The sequence below is a fragment of the Protomyctophum bolini genome (genome assembly GCF_963924005.1).
Source record: "Protomyctophum bolini genome assembly, chromosome: 14".
Classification (NCBI taxonomy): Eukaryota; Metazoa; Chordata; class Actinopteri; order Myctophiformes; family Myctophidae; genus Protomyctophum; species Protomyctophum bolini.
In genome coordinates, this window is record NC_137875.1 from 270,752 (window position 1) to 288,944 (window position 18,193).

The 18,193-nt window shown below is 42.9% G+C and overlaps 1 protein-coding gene across 4 annotated transcripts in view; it reads left to right on the forward strand.

Annotated features, from left to right (window-relative positions):
* Positions 1–513: 513 nt before the first annotated feature.
* LOC308327757 (bone morphogenetic protein receptor type-1A-like) overlaps positions 514–18,193 on the forward strand; it is a 50,403-nt gene continuing 32,723 nt past the window's right edge. For all 4 annotated transcript variants that reach the window (XR_013965213.1, XR_013965214.1, XR_013965215.1 and 1 more), the window contains exon 1: positions 514–889. The gene's annotated coding sequence lies outside the window, so the exon portion shown is untranslated. The remainder of the gene's footprint in view (positions 890–18,193) is intronic.

An 18,193-nucleotide genomic window follows, 5' to 3' on the forward strand; every position in this document is an offset into this window, starting at 1 on the left:
TATCAGGACAACTTTTTGCTTAAGTTGTCCTGGAAGTAAGGCAAAATGAGATGGCAGTAAAATCTAATGATCTACACATATTTCAGGATGTCTTCTGTCAATTGAAATGATGAGTAAGCATCTATGACAAAGGGCAGTTGGAGGTATAGCATTGTGTAAACATAAAGTATATACAGTTGGAGGTACAGCATTGTGTAAACATAAAGTATATGTTGTAGGAAAGATATAGACTAACTGGCCTTGGAACGTCTCGGGATCCCCCAGGAGGAAGTCACTAATGTTGCTCTGGAGAGGGAAGTCTGGAGCCCTCTGGTGAAGCTGTTGTTCTTATTTTGCTGCTGTGTTCACACACTGTTGAATTTCTCCCAACGAGATTTTTAGTCTTGTGCGTGTGTGCGTGCTCCTTCCTACCAGCAGGTGGCAGCCAGGAACTTCGATAGTGTGTGTGTGTGTGTGTGTGTGTGTGTGTGTGTGTGTGTGTGTGTGTGTTCCCCCCCCCCCCCCAACAGTCAGTCTGCAGTCGTGATTGCCCAGTGAGTAGTAGCTACACCTCTGTGTGTGTGTGTGTATGGGAGCGTGCGTGGAGGTTTTTTTAAAACGCATTTCTCCAACAAACAACAACTGAACAACACCACGGACACGCGCATTAAACAAACAACGCACGGAGATGTAAAGTGTGTATGTGTGGACTAATTTAAACTACAGACGTTATTAACACAATGTGGATCTTTACTCGGTGGGATTTGATCTTCTTTTAAAGGCTTCTGTTTTTGTTTTTTTTAAACCGTCGGAGTTTTAGTTCCAACCTCGAACCCGACCGGAGGATTTATTTATATTAACAACAACACGACGAAACCACGACGAGGACGAAAATAAACACATCTAAAAGGTAGGTTTGACATGACGTTATTTATAAATAATAATAATAACGACACGAATGAGATGTTTCTAAAGTTTAAATAAAAGATGAAAGGCTCTGGGCTCCGGCTACGTCCTGGAGGTGGATTCCACCCCGGAGCTGGAACGGACTGACTGCTGCGTGTCATGTTCTAGACTAGAGAGACTAAAACTAAAAGACGTTAATGAAATAAAAATGACCGAAATAAATGAAGTCCGTTTATAAAGACAGCGCTGGTTGTTCTTCTGACGTCAACGTTGACGAGAATCAACTGTGTTTTTTGTTGTGTTGTTTTCTTTAAACCCGACGATAAACACGACGATAAAAAGTTGTGCTTTAATTTATGCGTGGCTCCGGTTTTTTTCCTCTTCTCCTCCCAACAACAAGTAAACGAAAATAAACACAAACTAACGAATAATCGAAGTGTTTCGTCCACAGTTCACGTCACCGTGGCGTTAAAAAAAACCACGCAGTTTTTATAGTGTTAAAGTAACGTATTTTTTTCGGGTCGAACTATGATATAAAAGCGACGATAATAAGGGTTTTCTCCAGGAAGTAGACGGGGCCGCGGCATCAGATCTGCAAGCCCACAGCGCGTCCCGGAGCGACGCGCTGTGGGCTTGGAGATCTGATGTTTCCTGAGATTTTGGGGAAAAAAACCAACAACGTTTAACTAAATTAAGCTGGGAAAAAACAAAACGTTTAATTTAGTCATAACTAAATTAATGTTCTTAGTTCTTACGTTGCATTTTTACCTTTTAAAGATGTTGATAAAAGTGAGAGCAACCTTCTGATTAGCCTCCTAGCTAGAGATACACTTTAATACTAAATAAACGTTTTAAATTTACTGTAGATAAAGTTATATATTGGATGGTTTGTCTTTTTAACAAACATTTTACTGCTACATGTTCTTTATTGTCTGCAGTTTAAAGGCTACATTTAATCTTTAATTAAATGTCTTATAGCTCATATTTAATGTTTATTATTCAATGTTTTTATCATCACTACCTGTGGGTCAAAACATGATCTACAAGGTTCTGCATGTCAGGGACCTTCCTTAGGAGCAGAGAGGGACCCCTAGGGACCCCCTAAACACTATGGAGGGACCCCCTAAACACTATGGAAGGACCCCCTAAACACTATGGAGGGACCCCCTAAACACTATGGAAGGACCCCCTAAACACTATGGAAGGACCCCCTAAACACTATGGAGGGACCCCCTAAACACTATGGAGGGACCCCCTAAACACTATGGAGGGACCCCCTAAACACTATGGAAGGACCCCCTGGCTGTGGACCACAGCTAGGGGGTCCCTCCTTAGGGGTCCTCGGTGGACCACAGCTAGGGGGTCTCTCTGTAGGGGTCCTCGGTGGACCACAGCTAGGGGGTCTCTCTGTAGGGGTCCTCGGTGGACCACAGCTAGGGGGTCTCTCTGTAGGGGTCCTCGGTGGACCACAGCTAGGGGTCCCTCTTTAGGGGTCCTCTCTGGACCACAGCTAGGGGGTCCCTCCTTAGGGGTCCTCTGTGGACCACAGCTAGGGGGTCCCTCTTTAGGGGTCCTCGGTGGACCACAGCTAGGGGGTCCCTCCTTAGGGTTAGGGGTCCTCGGTGGACCACAGCTAGGGGGTCTCTCCTTAGGGGTCCTCGGTGGACCACAGCTACAAGATAATGTTGTGGTTGTAAACATTCATATTGTGTTTTAGGGACATGATTCTACAGAGGAAAATAAACTGTATCATTCTGTGCTTTTCTCTCGCTGGAGAAATAATTGTTTCATCATTAAAACAATGACCCCCCCCCGGGGACCCCCTGGGGACCGACCACCCTGGGGACCCCCTGGCCTTGCCATGTGGTTTAGTTATCGTGTTATCTAAACATGGTTCACCTGTGATGCTGTAGGACTACTGCTGTTGACCTGGCTTACTGTAAATGGCTCTGGATTAAGAGCGTCAATTGGAACACCTTTGAGGAACACCTGGGGGTCCCCGGAGGGTGAGGAACACCTTGGAGGACCCCTGGGGGTCCCCGGAGGGTGAGGAACACCTTGGTGGACCCCTGGGGGTCCCCGGAGCCCTGACAGCAGCCATTGTTTAGAGACTGACTGGCACGTGGAATTGTAGGGCAATACATTTCATAGTTTCGACTCGTGTTGTGACTGAAAATGGCAGATCTACAAGCTCACAAGGCCTCAAACGGCGAGGCGTTGTGAACTTGTGGATCAGCTATTTTCACAACTAAACGTTTGCCTCATTAATTCATATTGGAATGACATCAAGGTATTTTAACCCATTCTGACCGGGCACCCATTTTGGTGTTAGCATCATGTTATGCTTTACCTATTGAAAAATAGCAGATCTACAAGCTCATATCGCGCCACCGAGTGGCGCGATACGAGCTTGTAGGTCTGCTATTTTTGAAAAGTTCGAAGAACGACTGACATTTTTAGAATCTGATCTCAGGTCAGAATGGGTTAATCAGACCAGTGTGTGTCCAGTGGAAACCTCGTATGAATCTGATCTCAGGTCAGAATGGGTTAAAGTCATTCAATTGTCACTTGAGAAAGACACACGGGCAGAACATTTCTATTTTAGTCTAGTCCTAGTCTTTGGAATGAAACTCATGACTAAAACTAGTTTTAGTCATGTTTTAGTCACCTGGAATGACTAAATCTACAGTTGACTTGAATGCCGTCGAAATGGCTCATTTTACACTTGTTGAAATGATTGAGCTTGTAGATCTGCTAATTTCAGCATGCAACCAAGTGTAAAAGACTTATACTGGATCTCTCGTCCACTAGTCCCTTCCTAGGGGATCTCTTGTCCACTAGTCCCTTCCTAGGGGATCTCTCGTCCACTAGTCCCTTCCTAGGGCATCTCTTGTCCACTAGTCCCTTCCTGACATTTTAGTATATAGGTTCTATCTGTTGACGAAATTGTCCATATATTTAGGCTTAGTTTTTATTTAGTTTCCATTTAGTTTTCGTCAGTGTAAAAAGGTAGTGGACGGACATTTTTCGTCTTAGTTTTAGTCGACGAAAACAACACTGCTGCACCATTCTTACTCAAATTTGAATCTGGAATTTTCCTCCACAAGAATCCACACGATTCAAACATGATTCTCATTTTTCCCACGAAAATATGTTATTGTCTTTAGTCTGTATAGTTGCTGAACAACATTATTACATTAATTATATATAAATATATTGTCTGTAGTTGCTGGACAACATTACTACATTAATTATATATAAATATGTATTGTCTTTAGTCTGTAGTTGCTGAACAACATTACTACATTAATTATATATAAATATATGTTATTGTCTTTAGTCTGTAGTTGCTGAACAACATTACTACATTAATTATATATAAATATGTATTGTCTTTAGTCTGTAGTTGCTGAACAACATTACTACATTAATTATATATAAATATATGTATTGTCTTTAGTCTGTAGTTGCTGGACAACATTACTACATTAATTATATATAAATATGTATTGTCTTTAGTCTGTAGTTGCTGAACAACATTACTACATTAATTATATATATGTATTGTCTTTAGTCTGTAGTTGCTGGACAACATTACTACATTAATTATATATAAATATATGTATTGTCTTTAGTCTGTAGTTGCTGGACAACATTACTACATTCATTATATATATGTATTGTCTTTAGTCTGTAGTTGCTGGACAACATTACTACATTAATTATATATAAATATATTGTCTTTAGTCTGTAGTTGCTGGACAACATTACTACATTAATTATATATAAATATATGTATTGTCTTTAGTCTGTAGTTGCTGGACAACATTACTACATTAATTATATATAAATATGTATTGTCTTTAGTCTGTAGTTGCTGGACAACATTACTACATTAATTATATATGAATATATGTATTGTCTTTAGTCTGTAGTTGCTGGACAACATTACTACATTAATTATATATAAATATATGTATTGTCTTTAGTCTGTAGTTGCTGGACAACATTACTACATTAATTATATATAAATATTTATTGTCTTTAGTCTGTAGTTGCTGGACAACATTACTACATTAATTATATATAAATATGTATTGTCTTTAGTCTGTAGTTGCTGGACAACATTACTACATTCATTATATATAAATATATGTATTGTCTTTAGTCTGTAGTTGCTGGACAACATTACTACATTAATTATATATAAATATATGTATTGTCTTTAGTCTGTAGTTGCTGAACAACATTACTACATTAATTATATATATGTATTGTCTTTAGTCTGTAGTTGCTGGACAACATTACTACATTAATTATATATAAATATATGTATTGTCTTTAGTCTGTAGTTGCTGAACAACATTACTACATTAATTATATATAAATATGTGTTGTCTTTAGTCTGTAGTTGCTGAACAACATTACTACATTAATTATATATAAATATGTGTTGTCTTTAGTCTGTAGTTGCTGAACAACATTACTACATTAATTATATATAAATATATGTATTGTCTTTAGTCTGTAGTTGCTGGACATTAAGTACGTTCTAAATGTGTCACCTGGAGCCATAACGACGTCTTTAAACGGACAACATCAAAGAGCTTTAAGAAAAGTGCATTTAGAACAGTGAGATCTGTTTTCCTGATGAATTGAGCAGCACTGCCCCTTGTAGACGTATCGGCTACGGCAGTCTGTGTTGGGTTTGTTTACAGTCGAGTGAGAAAACAATGAAGCTTAACCCATTCTGGGAGGGAACCCCTGTTGGTGTTTTAACCCATTCTGACCTGAGATCAGATTAAAAAAATGTCTTCTACATCCTGACAGTTTTCATTCTGACCTGAGATCAGATTCTAGAAATGTCTTCTATGTCAGTCGCTCTTCGATTTTTCAAAAATAGCAGACCTACAAGCTCGTAGCGCGCCACTCGGTGGCGCGCTACGAGTTTTGAGCTATTTTTCTTTGCTATTATTTGAATTTAAATCCTGAATTATATTTTTTACTCTTTTTATTTTAATTGGAATTCTGAAAAGTAAAATTTCTATTTCATTTCAAATGCCTTTTAATTATAGGCTAGTTATGTTAAGTTTGTAAATAAATAAACAATCAATCAATCAATCACAGGTCCTGGTGCTGGGAGTGATGGTGCAACACACAGGTCCTGGTGCTGGGAGTCTGGTGCAACACACAGGTCCTGGTGCTGGGAGTGATGGTGCAACACACAGGTCCTGGTGCTGGGAGTGATGGTGCAACACACAGGTCCTGGTGCTGGGAGTCTAACGGTACTCCTGGTGAGAGCAGGAGTGGACCTGGTGAGACGTAGGAGGGGCCCGGCCAGGAGTCAACCCACAGAGCCTATAGTCCGTCCCTCCACATGCCAGAATAGTACCCCTCAGTCCCGGCATAGTAGTTTCTGGAGTGTTTCCAACGGATTGTGTGGCCCTGGTCTTTCCCTAGTGGTTCTGGTCGAGGGTAGCTACTGGGACTTGATCACTCCTGGCTGGGTCACCCGACTGAGGGGTATGATGTTCGCGAGACCCCGAAACCCAGATGACCTTGGGATACATCACTGAGGATACGTCCCAGGTGGTGACCTTGGGATACATCACTGAGGATACATCCCAGGTGCATCCATGCAATGTTTTTTCGTCCTGGGACACAGACAGACAGATACAGAGATCTCCATGTGGGACACAGACAGACAGACAGACAGACAGACAGATACAGAGATCTCCATGTGGGACACAGACAGACAGACAGACAGATACAGAGATCTCCATGTGGGACACAGACAGACAGACAGACAGACAGACAGACAGATACAGAGATCTCCATGTGGGACACAGACAGACAGACAGACAGACAGATACAGAGATCTCCATGTGGGACACAGACAGACAGACAGATACAGAGATCTCCATGTGGGACACAGACAGACAGACAGACAGACAGACAGACAGACAGACAGACAGACAGACATAGTTCTGCAGTATAGTCCGGTGTCCGACGGGCACATACAGGTCTAGTATAATAATAATACAAATCTACAAGCTAACTAGTAACTAAAGTTTTGAAAATACTTGTATTGGAATAAAAGTACAATATTTTGGATCCGCGTGGAGATGTAGCGAGGCAGAAGATTGGAACTTGTACCAGCGGTAGGCCTATCGCAGTGTTATATCAGTGGTTCCAGAAGTGCGGTCCGGGGACCCCCAGGGGTCCTTGAGGGAGTTCCAGGGGGTCCCCAGCTAAATGATAGTTTGGAACCAAATGGACCCTTATGGGTCTGTAACTCTGAGAGTGTACAAATGGAACCAAATGGACCCTTATGGGTCTGTAACTCTGAGAGTGTACAAATGGAACCAAATGGACCCTTATGGGTCTGTAACTCAGAGAGTGTACAAATGTGGTGAGATTTTATTTTTGCGTGTAAATGAGATGTGTAAACGCACAGTGAAGTTACTGTACATACTGTACATACTGCAGCTGTCCTGCAGGACACAAGAACATGTTTAATCTGTCCTTAACCCATTCTGACCTGAGATCAGATTCTATAAATGTTTTCTACATCCTGGCAGTTTTCTGAAAAAGCTATGTTTCTATGTGTCAGTGGTTCTTCGATTTTTCAAAAATAGCAGAGCTACAAGCTCGTAGCGCGCCACTCGGTGGCGCTACTCACTCCAGAGGGCCACTATAGTTCCACACTCACTCCAGAGGGCCACTATAGTTCCACACTCACTCCTGAGGGCCACTATAGTTCCACACTCACTCCAGATGGCCACTATAGTTCCACACTCACTCCAGAAAGCCACTATAGTTCCACACTCACTCCAGAGGGCCACTATAGTTCCACACTCACTCCAGAGGACCACTATAGTTCCACACTCACTCCAGAGGACCACTATAGTTCCACACTCACTCCAGAGGGCCACTATAGTTCCACACTCACTCCTGAGGGCCACTATAGTTCCACACTCACTCCAGAGGGCCACTATAGTTCCACAGTCACTCCAGAGGGCCACTATAGTGCCACACTCACCCCAGAGGGCCACTATAGTTCCACACTCACTCCAGAGGACCACTATAGTTCCACACTCACTCCAGAGGGCCACTATAGTTCCACACTCACTCCAGAGGACCACTATAGTTCCACACTCACTCCAGAGGGCCACTATAGTTCCACACTCACTCCAGAGGACCACTATAGTTCCACACTCACTCCAGAGGGCCACTATAGTTCCACACTCACTCCAGAGGGCCACTATAGTTCCACACTCACTCCAGAGGGCCACTATAGTTCCACACTCACTCCAGAGGGCCACTATAGTTCCACACTCACTCCAGAGGGCCACTATAGTTCCACACTCACTCCAGAGGGCCACTATAGTTCCACACTCACTCCAGAGGGCCACTATAGTTCCACACTCACTCCAGAGGGCCACTATAGTTCCACACTCATTCCAGAGGGCCACTATAGTTCCACACTCACTCCAGAGGGCCACTATAGTTCCACACTCACTCCAGAGGGCCACTATAGTTCCAGGCGTAGCAAAAATAGCCAATCTACAATCAACAAAACGCGCCGCAATGCGACGTGTTTTGAGCTTGTAGATTGGCTATTCTTCTTTGCTATTATTTTAATTTAAATCCTGAATTATAATTTTTTTACTTTTTTTATTTTAATTGGAATTCTGAAAAGTAAAATTTCTATTTAATTTCAAATGCCTTTTTAATTATAGGCTAGTTATGTTAAGTTTGTTCAAGCTCTGTTCCACTAGGGTTTATCTGTCATTGAAGCAGGTCATGGCTGCACTGTTCTAATACTGTTGACTAGCCCATTGGTCCTGAGACTGTTCTAATACTGCTGACTAGCCCATTGGTCCTGAGACTGTTCTAATACTGTTGACTAGCCCATTGGTCCTGAGACTGTTCTAATACTGTTGACTAGCCCATTGGTCCTGAGACTGTTCTAATACTGTTGACTAGCCCATTGGTCCTGAGACTGTTCTAATACTGTTGACTAGCCCATTGGTCCTGAGACTGTTCTAATACTGTTGACTATCCCATTGGTCCTGAGACTGTTCTAATACTGTTGACTAGCCCATTGGCCCTGAGACTGTTCTAATACTGTTGACTATCCCATTGGTCCTGAGACTGTTCTAATACTGTTGACTAGCCCATTGGTCCTGAGACTGTTCTAATACTGTTGACTAGCCCATTGGCCCTGAGACTGTTCTAATACTGTTGACTAGCCCATTGGACCTGAGGCTGTGTTCTAATACTGTTGACTAGCCCATTGGTCCTGAGACTGTTCTAATACTGTTGACTAGCCCATTGGCCCTGAGACTGTTCTAATACTGTTGACTATCCCATTGGTCCTGAGACTGTTCTAATACTGTTGACTATCCCATTGGCCCTGAGACTGTTCTAATACTGTTGACTAGCCCATTGGTCCTGAGACTGTTCTAATACTGTTGACTAGCCCATTGGTCCTGAGACTGTTCTAATACTGTTGACTAGCCCATTGGTCCTGAGACTGTTCTAATACTGTTGACTAGCCCATTGGTCCTGAGACTGTTCTAATACTGTTGACTAGCCCATTGGCCCTGAGACTGTTCTAATACTGTTGACTATCCCATTGGCCCTGAGACTGTTCTAATACTGTTGACTATCCCATTGGTCCTGAGACTGTTCTAATACTGTTGACTAGCCCATTGGTCCTGAGACTGTTCTAATACTGTTGACTAGCCCATTGGTCCTGAGACTGTTCTAATACTGTTGACTAGCCCATTGGTCCTGAGACTGTTCTAATACTGTTGACTAGCCCATTGGCCCTGAGACTGTTCTAATACTGTTGACTATCCCATTGGCCCTGAGACTGTTCTAATACTGTTGACTATCCCATTGGTCCTGAGACTGTTCTAATACTGTTGACTAGCCCATTGGTCCTGAGACTGTTCTAATACTGTTGACTAGCCCATTGGTCCTGAGACTGTTCTAATACTGTTGACTAGCCCATTGGTCCTGAGACTGTTCTAATACTGTTGACTAGCCCATTGGTCCTGAGACTGTTCTAATACTGTTGACTAGCCCATTGGTCCTGAGACTGTTCTAATACTGTTGACTAGCCCATTGGTCCTGAGACTGTTCTAATACTGTTGACTAGCCCATTGGCCCTGAGACTGTTCTAATACTGTTGACTAGCCCATTGGTCCTGAGACTGTTCTAATACTGTTGACTATCCCATTGGTCCTGAGACTGTTCTAATACTGTTGACTAGCCCATTGGCCCTGAGACTGTTCTAATACTGTTGACTAGCCCATTGGTCCTGAGACTGTTCTAATACTGTTGACTAGCCCATTGGACCTGAGGCTGTGTTCTAATACTGTTGACTATCCCATTGGTCCTGAGACTGTTCTAATACTGTTGACTAGCCCATTGGTCCCAGCTGGCCCATTGGCTGGCCCAGACAACGAGGCGGGACTTCCCCCCTTCTTCTTTGTTGGTTTTTATTTTGACTTGAGTGGGAGGGGGATCCCGTTCATAGACTGTAACGGTAGCCACGCCCCTCATGAACATGCGCGACTTTATGGTCATTTTTTTTATAAATGGGACCATAATTTTCCAAAAAGAATATTATGACATTAGAAATTAGACTTATAGTGAATAGTGACTGGAAGCAAAAAGTATTCATGACCATGTTTATTAAGGTGATACAGTCTAGGTGAAGTTGGGCCCAAATACATGGACTTCTATGGGGCTATGGGGTTTTTTGAGCCCAGTGACAGCGCCACAACAGGCCATTATATGAATTTCCTTTCATTTCCTTTGTGGCTTCACAAAATATCTGTCTGACTGCCCCCCTGATCTATAGCGCTAACATTAGGTGTTCTTCTGGTGTGACTTCTGGAGCAGGTCTGTCACCATTCAGAGTCCATATAGTAGTATGTATAGGCTAAAAATAGCATGGAGCAGTCACTGTTTACAACGAGCACCGTCATGGCCTGTCTGTCTGCCTGTCTGTCTGTCTGTCTGTCTGTCTGTCTGTCTGTCTGTCTGTCTGTCTGCTATTTTCACTAGTTTGGGTCCGAATATCTAATTTCTGTTTTGCGTCATGGGGGAAGTTTTGGGAACGAACACTGCTTTATAGGAGAGGTTAGCTTAAATAGTTCCATATAGGAGAGGTTAGCTTAAATAGTTCCGTTTAGGAGAGTTTAGCTTAAATAGTTCCGTTTAGGAGAGGTTAGCTTAAATAGTTCCGTTTAGGAGAGGTTAGCTTAAATAGTTCCATATAGGAGAGGTTAGCTTAAATAGTTCCGTTTAGGAGAGGTTAGCTTGGTATTAACTATATAAATAGTTCCGTTTAGGAGAGGTTAGCTTGGTATTAACTATATAAATAGTTCCGTTTAGGAGAGGTTAGCTTAAATAGTTCCGTTTAGGAGAGGTTAGCTTGGTATTAACTATATAAATAGTTCCGTTTAGGAGAGGTTAGCTTAAATAGTTCCATATAGGAGAGGTTAGCTTGGTATTAACTATATAAATAGTTCCGTTTAGGAGAGGTTAGCTTAAATAGTTCCGTTTAGGAGAGGTTAGCTTGGTATTAACTATATAAATAGTTCCGTGTAGGAGAGGTTAGCTTGGTATTAACTATATAAATAGTTCCGTTTAGGAGAGGTTAGCTTGTTATTAACTATATAAATAGTTCCGTTTAGGAGAGGTTAGCTTGGTATAAAGACTTGACAGACAGCAGTATTTTAATGTCTTGCATTTGCTTGGTATAAAAACCTTTGGGGCAAAGAGCTGAAAATCTCTCTCTCTCACTCCCTGTGTGTGTGTGTGTGTGTGTGTGTGTGTGTGTGTGTGTGTCTCTCTCTCTCTCTCTCTCTCTCTCTCTCTCTCTCTCTCTCTCTCTCTCTCTCTCTCTCTCTCTCTCTCTCTCTCTGTAATGTAAGGTGAATGTCTCTTTCTCTGAGAGTGTTTCCAGTCTGGGAAGGATCAAGTTTCTGTGGGAGTCTTGCTGGCGAGGTGGCATAGGAGGGGGGGGTTAGGAGACGGAGGGGGGAGGGGAGGAGAGAGACGGTAGAGAGACCTGTGGTGTCTGTAAGGAGAGAGAGAGAGAGGGGGGGGGAGGGGAACAGAAGACAGAGTGGATTGCATGTTTTCCTCCCTGGCTGCAGCCTGGCTGTCTCCACGCTGGGTTGCCATGTCTGCCCTGAGTCAGCCTGGCTGTCTCCACGCTGGGTTGCCATGTCTGCCCTGAGTCAGCCTGGCTGTCTCCACGCTGGGTTGCCATGTCTGCCCTGAGTCAGCCTGGCTGTCTCCACGCTGGGTTGCCATGTCTGCCCTGAGTCAGCCTGGCTGTCTCCACGCTGGGTTGCCATGTCTGCACTGAGTCAGCCTGGCTGTCTCCACGCTGGGTTGCCATGTCTGCCCTGAGTCAGCCTGGCTGTCTCCACGCTGGGTTGCCATGTCTGCCCTGAGTCAGCCTGGATGTCTCCACGCTGGGTTGCCATGTCTGCCCTGAGTCAGCCTGGATGTCTCCACGCTGGGTTGCCATGTCTGCCCCGAGTCAGCCGGGCTGTATCCACGCTGGGTTGCCATGTCTGCTCAAAAGTCAGGAAAAGTTCTCAAAGGGCACCTATACGGACGGTTGCTGTCAGCCTTCTGATTGGTCCCTGACTGACCAACCAGCAGGCTCTTTCTGCATTGTTCCGCCCTGTTTATGTTGAATTTGCTAAAAACATATTCTTTTGACTAATTTGACTGAGGGACCGCCATTGAATTTTCATGTCTTGTGAAAGCAGGGAATCATAGCTTCAAATTGACATATTGGTTCAGTTTGACCCACCAGTTTTGGAGATATGGCTTATAGAGTAATGTCTGGCAGAGAAACAGCGAGTTGAGAAAACAGGCTTGAAAGGTTAACTTCTGTGGTCTCTAACATTCACCTAGCTACATGTTTAAGCATTAATTTCATATTTACATGTCTTCTGTGGACTCTAACATTACACCTATAGCTACATGTTTAAGCATTTATTTCATATTTACATGTCTTCTGTGGACTCCAACATTACACCTATAGCTACATGTTTAAGTGGCGGCAGTGGATCAGCGGTAGAGTGGCCGGATGGGAACCGCAAGGTTCCCGGTTCGATCCCTGTGGTCTCCTCCCCCAGAGTCGGTGTGGAAGTGTCCTTGAGCAGTACTCTGAACCCCTGATTGCTCCTGATGCGCAGGTTGGTGCCTTGCATGGTTTCCTCCGCCATCGGTGTGTGTGTGTGTGTGTGTGTGTGTGTGTGTGTGTGTGTGTGTGTGTGTGAATGGGTGAATGTAAACCACCTTAAGGATAAAGGCGCTATATATAAATGAACCATTTCAACATGTATTTATTATTAGCATGTACAGTGTACAGGCCGGTCTATGTACCGTGTACATTGTACACGGTACATAGACCGGCCTGGTTGCTTGTTTTTCTCGCAGAGCATGGCAACCAACGGTGGAGCCGCATAGCAGACAGACAGAGGAGCGAGTTAGGTTGATGTGAAACATGATCCCCCTCTCTCTCTCTCTCTCTCTCCCTCTCCCTCTCCCTCTCCCTCTCCCTCTCTCTCTCTCTCTCTCTCTCTCGCCTGCCCCTGCGGAGCAGAGCAAATAAATAAGGGCTGTAAATGTTGAACACACACACGCGCACACGCGCACACGCGCACACACACACACACACACACACACACACACACACACACACACACACACACACACACACACACACTGTTTTACTACAGCTCTGTCACACGGAGACAAAACAAGCATTGTTGCTTCAGGTAGTTTTAGTCGACTAAATAAACTCCATATGGTTTACAGTAATGTTCATTCTGTAGGAATAGGCTATAAGATAAACTCCATATGGTTTACAGTAATGTTCATTCTGTAGGAATAGGCTTTAAGATAAACTCCATATGGTTTACAGTAATGTTCATTCTGTAGGAATAGGCTATAAGATAAACTCCATATGGTTTACAGTAATGTTCATTCTGTAAGAATAGGCTATAAGATAAACTCCATATGGTTTACAGTAATGTTCATTCTGTAGGAAAAGGCTATAAGATAAACTCCATATGGTTTACAGTAATGTTCATTCTGTAGGAATAGGCTATAAGATAAACTCCATATGGTTTACAGTAATGTTCATTCTGTAGGAATAGGCTATAAGATAAACTCCATATGGTTTACAGTAATGTTCATTCTGTAGGAATAGGCTATAAGATAAACTCCATATGGTTTACAGTAATGTTCATTCTGTAGGAATAGGCTATAAGATAAACTCCATATGGTTTACAGTAATGTTCATTCTGTAGGAATAGGCTATAAGATAAACTCCATATGGTTTACAGTAATGTTCATTCTGTAGGAATAGGCTATAAGATAAACTCCATATGGTTTACAGTAATGTTCATTCTGTAGGAATAGGCTATAAGATAAACTCCATATGGTTTACAGTAATGTTCATTCTGTAGGAATAGGCTATAAGATAAACTCCATATGGTTTACAGTAATGTTCATTCTGTAGGAATAGGCTATAAGATAAACTCCATATGGTTTACAGTAATGTTCATTCTGTAAGAATAGGCTATAAGATAAACTCCATATGGTTTACAGTAATGTTCATTCTGTAGGAAAAGGCTATAAGATAAACTCCATATGGTTTACAGTAATGTTCATTCTGTAAGAATAGGCTATAAGATAAACTCCATATGGTTTACAGTAATGTTCATTCTGTAGGAATAGGCTATAAGATAAACTCCATATGGTTTACAGTAATGTTCATTCTGTAGGAATAGGCTATAAGATAAACTCCATATGGTTTACAGTAATGTTCATTCTGTAGGAATAGGCTATAAGATAAACTCCATATGGTTTACAGTAATGTTCATTCTGTAGGAATAGGCTTTAAGATAAACTCCATATGGTTTACAGTAATGTTCATTCTGTAGGAATAGGCTATAAGATAAACTCCATATGGTTTACAGTAATGTTCATTCTGTATGAATAGGCTATAAGATAAACTCCATATGGTTTACAGTAATGTTCATTCTGTAGGAATAGGCTATAAGATAAACTCTATATGGTTTACAGTAATGTTCATTCTGTAGGAATAGGCTATTGTATGTCATGTACAGTATACCTGCACAGCCTGTGATCTGTCAGGTGGACCATCTACCTTTTGGGAACCTGTGTTTAAGACAAACCAACAATACCATGTCCTCCATGCACGCACGCACGCACACACGCACGCACTCACGCACACACGCACACGCATGCACGCACACGCACGCACACGCACACACATTTGAATTATTTTATTTGGATCTGCACAAGTGGCGTATACAGAATAGACCCAAACACTGGTCAGAATAAGGTTATACATTATATGGTCCAACCAAGCTGCTGCACATGCTTAACACACAGAGGGAAAAGAAGAGAAAAAATAAATAAAAATATATACCACATTGTTGACATACTATATACTTGATACTACTAGACAGTCAGGATGCTTGTTTTGGTTTTTTAAGCCACCTAGGGATAAATGAAACAACGCCTTCTCCAGACAGACAGACTGCCCATAGTAGCTGAGACAGAACAGTATTTAGACAGCTTTTTTGCATTTGTTTTTAGAAATCCACCCAATTGCAAACCCCTGAGCACAAGTTTATGGACATGGCCCAGACTTCCAAATACAAGGACAATAAGTTGACAGTTATATCCCGAGGGCATAATACGTTCCACCAGAAGCTGATATTTCATAAGTTTGGATGTAAAACAAGTGTCCATATACAAATCGAATGGGCAGCCTATTTCAAATATAGTGACAGTTTTTCTAATTTCATTGATGAACACAATATCTGGGGTATTTGGAATATTTTGTAGTGAATTGACATGCGTGTCATTGTGATCAAACCAGTCTATTTTCACAGTGCTGTGTTTATACATTCTTGTTGTCCTGTCCTGTACTCCTCTGATCTTGTCTGAGACCAGGTCCACCAGACGGTCATGTCTGGCAATGTACAGTCCTTTATAGTGGCTGCAACCTTTAAGATGTGTGCGACTGTTTCTTTGTCATGTGGTACTGGATGTAGGATGCAGTGTGGGTCAATTTACAATTTACAATTTAGGCATTTAGCAGACGCTCTTAATCCAGAGCGACTTACATTAAGCAAGAACAAAAGCATGGGAATACATCACATAAAAACATTCATCATGAAACATGCGTAAGCTAAGAAAGTAACAGTGGAATATCTATATAATGAAATTTATACGTATAAACTTTACATATATACTACTATGCTATACATATGTACTATGGCGTGCTATGACTATATACAATGCAATTCTAGTGCTGTCTACATAACATGCTATAAGTCTGTTTCAAATGCTATCTAAGTCTACAGAAGTGCTATCTAGGGTAGAGTAAGTGCTATGGGCCATGATGGAGTCTGAAAAGGTGGGTTTTCAGACTACGGCGGAAGATTGGGAGTGATGCTGCAGTTCTGACTGCCATGGGAAGTGCATTCCACAGTTTTGGAGCCAGAAGGGAGAAGAGTTTGGGACGTGTGGAGCGTTGTCCCGGCGTTTTTAGTGAGGGTACTTCCAGCTTCCCTGCGTTAGCTGATCTGAGTGCGCGGGAGGGTTTGTAGGGTTCAATCATACTTGCAAGACGTGTGCTGATGGGTACCAGGTTGCCAAGTTGAACTTGGTCGGCAACACCTGTAAACGGGCTTTAATAGTGAAAATGAGAATGTCCTCATTATGTGTTATTTGACAGTATAGAGTGTGATAATGAGTGGTTTGCAAAGGGAAGAAGAGCCAGTTTTCCCTGCAGCCTCAGACTGGTCCAGTGTTGTGCACTTTCTGATCGCTTCATTCCTAGAATGGTGGCTCTTGCGGTCGCGGATTTGATTGTCAGTTCATGGTGCGCACCGTCCTGCTCGTAGGTCGCACATGCACGGACACGCGGATCTGTGATGATGCTGTTGTTGAGCGCAGCAGTTGTTGTATCAGGCGCCGCCCACTTTAACTGTAGTCCTGATCGCTGGCATAGATCATTAAGATCCATCCAGTCGGACCGCACACCGAATCCAGCGGCTTTAATGTCCAATTTACCATTCGCCTTAGTCTTGAATCCACGGAACGGCGTCTCATTCTCCAGCGTGGGTGGTACTTTACGTCGCTGCATGTGTTGAATGAGTGACTCACGAGCCATTTCCCTGACCGTGGGGTCGTCGCTGTTGAGCATATTTGGTGACTTTTAACTTGTCCATATATGAATTGCACGTCATCATACATACTGGGGTCTCTTTTTTAAATGTCTGTCCATGTTTGGTTTTAGTTTTTAGCTTGTGTTTTTAAATAGGCTCTATGTTTTATGTTGCACTGCCAATAACTGTGGGGGAACGATATTTCATATTCTTTTGTATGTAAGTACATAGGAAAATGACAAATAAAAATGATTCTGATTCTGATTTATAAGGTGACTGGTTTTGGTGGCGGTGTAAACCCATTCAATATTCGGTACACCCAGACCGCCATCTCTGATGGGCTGAAACAGTATGGCGCACACACACACACACACACACACACACACACAGTGTGTCTGAGGGCTGAAGGTTGAGCGTTGTCCTTCATGGAACTCTATTGATCTGAGCTTTAAATAAATACACTGCAGATCACTGTGAATTATTAATGTCACTCTACCAGAGAGAGTCTGTCTGTCTGTCTGTCTGTCTGTCTGTCTGTCTGTCTGTCTGTCTGTCTGTCTGTCTGTCTGTCTGTCTGTCTGTCTGTCTGTCTAGTGTTCAAAGGGGGAGGAGCTGGAGGCAGCGAATGGAACCGCATTCCTGGAGAGTTGAAAACCTTGTGTGTGTGTGTGTGTGTGTGTGTGTCCATGTAGCTACTCTGTCACAAAACCACGGGGGGGGGGGGGCCGTGTGTGTGTGTGTGTTGGGGGGGGGGGGTGTGTGTGTGTGTGTGTGTGTGTGTGTGTGTGCGCGTGGACATACAGGTTTGACAGCTTTCGGTGTTTCTCTTTTTCACACCTCCCTTTTGACACGTCTCTCTATGCCAGGAATCCACACGTGCACACACACTGCACGCACACACACACACACACACACACACTGCACGCACACACACACACACACACTGCACGTATACACGCACACTGCATATAACCTTTAGTCGCCCCCGGGCCTTTTTTTAGGCTGCAAAACGGACAGGCACGGAAGTGTGCGTGCGTGCGTGCGTGCGTGCG